The sequence below is a fragment of the Salvelinus namaycush genome, chromosome 36 (genome assembly GCF_016432855.1).
Source record: "Salvelinus namaycush isolate Seneca chromosome 36, SaNama_1.0, whole genome shotgun sequence".
NCBI lineage: Eukaryota > Metazoa > Chordata > Actinopteri > Salmoniformes > Salmonidae > Salvelinus > Salvelinus namaycush.
In genome coordinates this window covers 21,281,626-21,289,083 of record NC_052342.1, presented here as the reverse complement: position 1 = coordinate 21,289,083, position 7,458 = coordinate 21,281,626, and the positions used below count along the sequence as shown (strand labels likewise).

General features: G+C 42.9%; 1 pseudogene; it reads left to right on the top strand.

Annotated features, from left to right (window-relative positions):
- Positions 1-347: 347 nt before the first annotated feature.
- On the top strand, positions 348-6,539 carry LOC120030473 (annotated as a pseudogene).
- The last annotated feature ends 919 nt before the right edge of the window (positions 6,540-7,458 follow it).

Here is a 7,458-nt window from a genome sequence, read left to right as displayed (position 1 = left end):
TACTGTTGTGTTGTCTGCAAACTTGATGATTGAGTTGGAGGCTTGCTTGGCCACGCAGTCATGGGTGAAGAGGGAGTACAGGAGGGGGCTTAGTACGCACCCTTGTTGGGGCCCCAGTGTTGAGGATCAGCGAAGTGGAGGTGTTGTTTCCCACCTTCACCACCTGGGGGCGGCCCGTCAGGAAGTCCAGGACCCAATTTCACAGGGCGGGGTTCAGGCCCAGGGTCTCAAGCTTAATGATGAGTTTGGAGGGTACTATGGTGTTGAATGCTGAGCTATAGTCAATGAACAGCATTCTTACATAAGTATTCCTCTTGTCCAGATGGGACAGGGCAGTGTGCAGTGTGATGGCGATTGAATCCTCTGTGGACCTACTGGGGAAGTAAGCAAATTGAAGTGGGTCCAGGGTGACAGGTAAGGTAGAGGTGATATTGTAGCGGTATTAATTTGAGAAAGGTAAAGAAGATTTTGTTCGGGCGCCAGGCAGGTATTAACCCTGCCGAAATAAAAATAGTAGAACAGCGAGAGTACCACTACCAGACCCACACACATCAACAGAAGAGACTGCCTAGAGTGTAGCCTGTTGACCAGATAGCCAGCGGAGAGAAAAAATAATACACACCCTATAGATCCCACATCACATCACAGTCCTTCCACAATTCTTGGTAACCCCACCAAGCATACCTCATATAACAATAATGGCAGAGCAAATAAACAGCAACTTCATACAATAACGAATGAACCCAGTCATCACACAGAGGATTTGCAAGAGTTTGTATTCTCTTCCAGGGAAGGAGTGCAGAGGGTATGAATGTGTGGTGTTCATATACACACTAGTCCAGCTCCAATGAAACTTCAATGCATTTATGAAAATAGAGCACTGGACCATAGCGGGAAGAGAAAGAGAGAAAGGGAACAAGAGAGGGCTTAGCTGTGGTCTTGAGGGTGCAGGTGTCCGGTCTGACTGTCCGATGGTATGTTGGGTTGTAGTTGAACGCTTCGCAACAATGTTGCTACTAATCCCTTTGATCCATAACCGTCGCGGTCCCACATGAGAACCACCACGTCGTCGAGCGATCACACCGAGGATTGTTCCAAACACTGTACAACCACATACGGTGAAGATAAACAAACAAACTCTGCAGCATAACACACACAACCAAAACTGTCGCGCCAATCAATAGCTCCTCCCTAGTCTCTCTCCCTAGTCTCTCGATCCTTGACTAGTCTCTCAAAACACTTCATGATGACAGAGCTGAGTGCTACAGGGCTAATTGTTCACAATCTGATGGCTATTTCCGTGTACATTACAACATGCAATTATCGAAAGCATAAGAGGTAGAGCAGATTAGAGTTGATTTTCTGTCTGCATATTTCTGTCTGCATATTTCAAAACATGGCATATGAGGGTGCGATAAGATACCCAATGGGGTATGTCAAAGATTTTGAAAAAACGTCTACATAACAACTGGAAATCAAATATAATCCATTTCTCCAGGCCCATCCCACAGCTTTTTACCAAAACAGAAGCGGTGCGGCCGTTTCGTCATTGTTTCATCTGTGAACAACAGAGTAGACCTGTCACGAATGTCGTCTGGAGAAAGAGAGGCGGACCAAGGTGCAGCGTGGTAAGTGTCATCTTTTTAATAGAACGACTGAACACTGAACAAAAACGACAAACTAACAGTCCCGCAAGGTAAACATACACTAAACAGAAAACAATCACCCACAACTCAAAATGGAAAACAGACTACCTAAGTATGGCTCCCAATCAGAGACAACGATAGACAGCTGCCTCTGATTGGGAACCACACCAGGCCAAACACAAGGAAAACCACCAACATAGAAAAAAGAACATAGACTGCCCACCCTAGTCACACCCTGGCCTAACCAAAATAGAGAATAAAAAACCTCTCTATAGCCAGGGTGTGACAAGGGCTGGCTAATAAGTCCTTAGTTTTGGGGTTATGCTCAGGAAAAAACAATTTGGCTAATCTATACTCCCACATTTCCAAGTCCTATTCTTGAATATCAAGGGGTATAACATTTATTGGAATGACTGGAATTCTGATAGACTTTGTTTTTTAATGTAAATATATAATTTAATCGTATTATTATATGTAGTAAAAAGTGTAAAGTAAAGTAAAATGTCACATCCATATATGGCCAGCTATGTAAACTTTAACATTGATTTATCCTGCAATAGATGTCGTTCAATTGGTAACATACATTTATGTCTTCTTCTAATGCCTCTTAAGGGGAAAGTCATCTAAAAGTAACAATGTAATCAGATTACATTACTGAGTTTGGGTAATCCAAAACTTACATTACTGATTACAATTCTGGACAGGTAACTAGTAACTGTAACGGATTACATTTAGAAAGTAACCTACCCAACCCTGGTTATATGAAACTCTGCCTTGGTCTTTTCTGACTCCAACCTGACCAAGAGTTCAAAAAGCATCAACTCCACCATCTTCCCCTGCCTGCTTGGTTGAACAAGTGATGTAGCTTACTATACATTTAACACAATGGTTGTGATGCCACTGATATTTTTTTGATTTAACAAAGAGTTTCTCTGTACAGAAAAATACAAGGGTTTGAGAGAGAGGATGTCTCCATGTGACCACACACCTCTCCAAAGTGTGCAGAGTTCATAAGCAATTTCAATGTATGTTACAAAGCAGAGTGTTCAACTATAAGGTACCTTTTTGAGCTCTCCAAGCTGTGCCATTGAGGAACTAGAGCAATCACACTTTTAGTTGTTGCAGAAATTCACAGAAATTAATTTTGGTGCGCATAGAAAGGAGTCATGAGTGCATTCAGGTGCGTGTGCTGACAAATGTTCCTTACAATATAAACAATATAGGATCATTCTGTTCAGAATAACCCAGGGTACGACACCATGTCATCTTGTAACTGTACAGTACATCAAACATAGTTATCATAAACATTGACACTGTATTTGACATGAGTTTTATCATTTGGAAACTAGAAGTGCACATTTGGATTCATGGGTGTTGGCTTGCTTGTATGACATCAAAGTGGTATTTATTATAATCCTCAGTCTCATCTTTCAAAATAATGTACATAGTCATCTTAATTTACAGCACTCACTCAGACAACAATTTTGCAAAAGTTGCCCAATTAGCAGGAGGGATGGGGGCAACTTTTTGTTGCGAACAGTGCTCGTGTTCAGAACGGCTGTCAGTCAAAACCAATACCCTGGATGACGACGAAGGGGGGGGGCGCTGTATTGAAGCAAACGTGCAGCCATCTTGGAATTTCTCTTCAAAATATTTTGGAAGCTATAGAAATGCATGTATTAATGTCTACATTAATTTTTGACACATGTATTATATTACATGCACCTTAATGCATACTTTTAAAGGATATTATGCGAGCTAAACATAAAATGAAAAAATGTTAACATGATTGAGTAGGTGGGGGCGGTACGTCCTGTATGAACACACTTCCTTGACAACTTCCTTCACAACAGCTCTGCTCCACGAAGCGCAAGATGTATGAATGCCCTGACATCTACAGAGGCCACATGTAGTAAATGCTGTACGGCCTATACAGTTGCAGGATTGACCATCATTGAGCTTTTAGTGTACAGCCACTACTTTCCAATTTAATAGTGCCCAAATCTGCCATTTTCAACTCGTATACAGGTACGAGTGTAAAGGGTTACGACTGAGTCTGAGTGTCTGGTTGAGGTGCTCTGCTAATGTGCGCTAGTACTGTATTTTTCTACGTACCTAATAAACTCTGTGTTTCATATAATATTTCTGTGCTATAAACGTCATGAGTCTTAGTAGGCTTATATTCTTGTTACAGTGTTTACATTTCAACAAGTATCTATAGTTATTTCTGTCTGTCTGTCTGAGAGTGAAGAACAGTCCAAATAGCTCAGCAGGGATTTTTGAAATGTAAAACAGACCTCCGCTACAGCTACAGGTGGGTTAAGAATAAAAGGTTTTGATAAACATCAAGTCCTGTAAGAAAATGTTCACACTCCTACAGCCATCACCTACAGCCATCACTTTACATGTGTAGTATGTTATGATGATAACATTCCCTCCCTCTGGAATGTGTTTTTGTGCCTGTAGTGAATACCATTGTCCACATATGTGATGCTTTATTCTACACTTTAACTCTATGCATATATTGTTCACAATGATTTGATCTTTTTACCATCATAAACCTGTCCATATGATGGCGCTGTTTACCAAAGAAGAAACAGCATTGTTCATCTCTTGACTGGATGTTCAGTAACTCAGTAACTTGCTTTAATGTTTTATGAAATCTTTGGAAATGTATGTTGTTTTAAGTCCACTATCTGAGGATACGAAACTGATCTGAGTCTCTGTGTCATCTGTCTGGTGTAATTTCAGAAAAATCCAATTACTCAAAGCCTAGTCCTAGGAGGATCTTAGCTTTGGCCCAATGAAAAGGGATGATTCTGAGACAAACGAGTGGTGAGCTGCGAGACTTACAGTAAACCCCATCGCCACTAGAGGGAGTCGACGTCAAGGAGGACATGCCTTATCTTTTCAGCCTGACTTCAAGGAGTGCATCTAAATAAATTGTATTTCCTTGATTCCCCTCGTCGTCTCTCGTTGCTTCCTTCTAAAAATGCAATGGAGAAGAAGAGAAAGGGGAGGAACCTCCGATCTTCTGCACCAATGTGCTTTAAAAGGGGGAGATGAGGAGGGAGGATGTGAGGAATCAAGGAAATACAGGGCTTTCTATCTCATTACTATGTGTATACTGACTAGCCTAGTTCAAGTCACAGCTAGAAGAGTTTTCTCTCTCTGACTGTCATATCATCTTTAGTGTGAGGAAAAATGTACTAGAGGAGTAGAACATGTGACTAGGAGAGTGATGTGGTAATCAATTAATAGGCCTAACAACCAAAAAAAGCTGGGTTGTATTCATTAGTGCATAATATAGCAAAAATGTATTGCACCATAGCAAACGGTTTTACACTGTAGCAAAAGGTTTTACACTGTAGCAAAAGGTTTTACACCGTAGAAAATATTTACACCGTAGCAAAACGTTTTGCATCAGTCAGGCGCATGGCGTGTACCTGACCGTAGCCAAACGTTTTGAAATGTTTCTTGTTGGACAAGTTGAGGTAGTCCCTCCCCGTTTCAGCCCATTTGCTTAAGTTTTGTCCTGAATACGACCCTGCTCTCACGCATATACAAATGTACTGAGAGTCAATTCATGTTGATGGAATGTGTGTGCTAGAACAGGAGAGCATGTCATCAGGTGACTCACTAGAGAGAAAGGGAGATAGCATGAGAGTAGCATGCGTCCCAAATGGTAGCAAATTCCCTACATTACTTTTGTGCCTATAAGGCTCTGGTCAAAAGTAGTGCACTACATAGGGAATACGTTGCCATTTGGGATGCAGTTATAGAAAACTACTGACTGGGAACCATTTCCAAGAACTGCTCTCATGTATAGAAATGTAGAACCGAAAGTCATGTTAATAGTTTCAGTTTCACAGTTCTGGATGCTCTGTGAATCACCTGGCCCTAAATCTCTCTTTGTTTCTTTATGTTCTTGCAGAACACTGGATAAGGACAGGATAACACTGATCCCCTCCTCAGACACAACTAAAGACTCTGAACAAGTGAGCTGCTACTGTATTCCTACTGAATTATTACTGTATTACAGTACATGTTCCCCAGTCCCCTGTATAACTTGACCGTAAAACACCTCCCACCATGCCATTGATAGTGTTGCCTACGTGTGGCTGCCCTGTTGTTCTCCCTTGTCATCTTCACTGTGGCAGCCCACGGCCTCACTCTCCCTGGTGGGAGACTTTTGTGTGTTCTACTGGGCCTTCAGCTTCATTGGGACCCTGCTGGTGCTGCTGGTGGAGCACTTTGGCCTCCAGGCCCGAGGCCCCGTCTCCTGGAATAACTTCCACATCACCATGGCCTGCTACGCCACCCTGCTCTGGCTCTCTGCCTCCATCATCTTCCCCGTCTACTTCCTCAAGGGCCAGCAGAACCACGGTAGGCCTTGACAGACGCATCGCCTCCAATGTCTTCTCCTACCTGTAGGAGGTGACCCTGACACTGGCGCGGCAGGGCGAGGTGGAGGGCTACATGGCTACAGCTACAGGCCTGCTCAAGTTGTGAAAGACTTTCATGGCCTGCGTCATCTTCATGCTGGTCAGCGACCTGGTGTCGTACGATCAACACGCAGCTCTCAAGTGGTGCATGGCAGTCTACTGTATCTGGTTCATCCTGTCAGAGGCTGTGGTGGTGCTGTGTGTTGGGGAGTGTATCGCCTGCTTCTCGTGCCCCTTTACACAATTCCTGTCTGCCTATGGTCGCCTGGCTGTTGTCATGTACCTGACCGCCACCATCATTTGGCCCGTGTTCCAGTTTGACAAGCGTTCCAACCAAACCTGGCAGCAGCCCACACTGGTGACAGTTGCCGTGCTCACCGCCCTCAACTTCATGCTCTACCTGGCCGACCTGGCCTACTCCGCACACCTGGTGTTTGTCAGTGTGTGAGAGAAGAGGGAGAGGAGGAGGAGGAGGGAGAGAAACTACTGTGTAAAATTCATTCAGTTGCTCTTTCTACATTGCCTTTATCTTCACCAAGCAAATGAAAAGACAGCTCTATAATATCTGACTATAGATCATGTATTATGTGGGCTACAGTTAGGATAATGTATTTTTTTTAAACAACAATGCTGGAATGTGAATATACCTGCACCATCAGAGGCATATTTCAGAAATGTCACCTATGTATTTCATTACATAGGTTATTGTTAGGTGATTGTCACATTAACGATGTACTGTTGCAACAGCACAGGCATTTTTAAAGTTATTTCCCACCAAGGTATTTATGTGATGTGATCAGCCTGTCAGAGTGTCTGTGTCACGTTCCTGACCTGTTTTTCCTTTTTCTTGTATTTATTTAGTTGGTCAGGGCGTGAGTTGGGGTGGGTTGTCCATGTGTTATTTTTCTATGACGGGTTGTTTGTATTCGGCCGGGTATGATTCTCAATCAGAGGCAGCTGTAAATCGTTGTCCCTGATTGAGAATCATACTTAGGGGTTCACGTGTGTGTTTGTGGGTGGTTGTATCTCGTGTTCGTGCCACACGGGACTGTTTTCGGTTTTGTCACGTTTGTTGTTTTTGTATTTGTAAGTGTTCTGGATTGTTTCGTTATAATAAATCATCATGAACGCAAATCACTCCGCATATTGGTCTGATCCTTCTCGCCTCTCCTCGTCCGAGGAGGAGGATTACGACGACCGTTACAGTCTGAGTGTCTGTTTGAGCTGCTCTGCTAGTGTGTTGCTAGTGTTTTGAAGCTAAAATGAATTTTTCTGCCGTGTTTGATGCTCTTTACCTTTCTGTGTCACCAGAGGATTTTAGCTCCACAGATAAATGATTAGACTGTATTAGTGATCTAAATACTTGA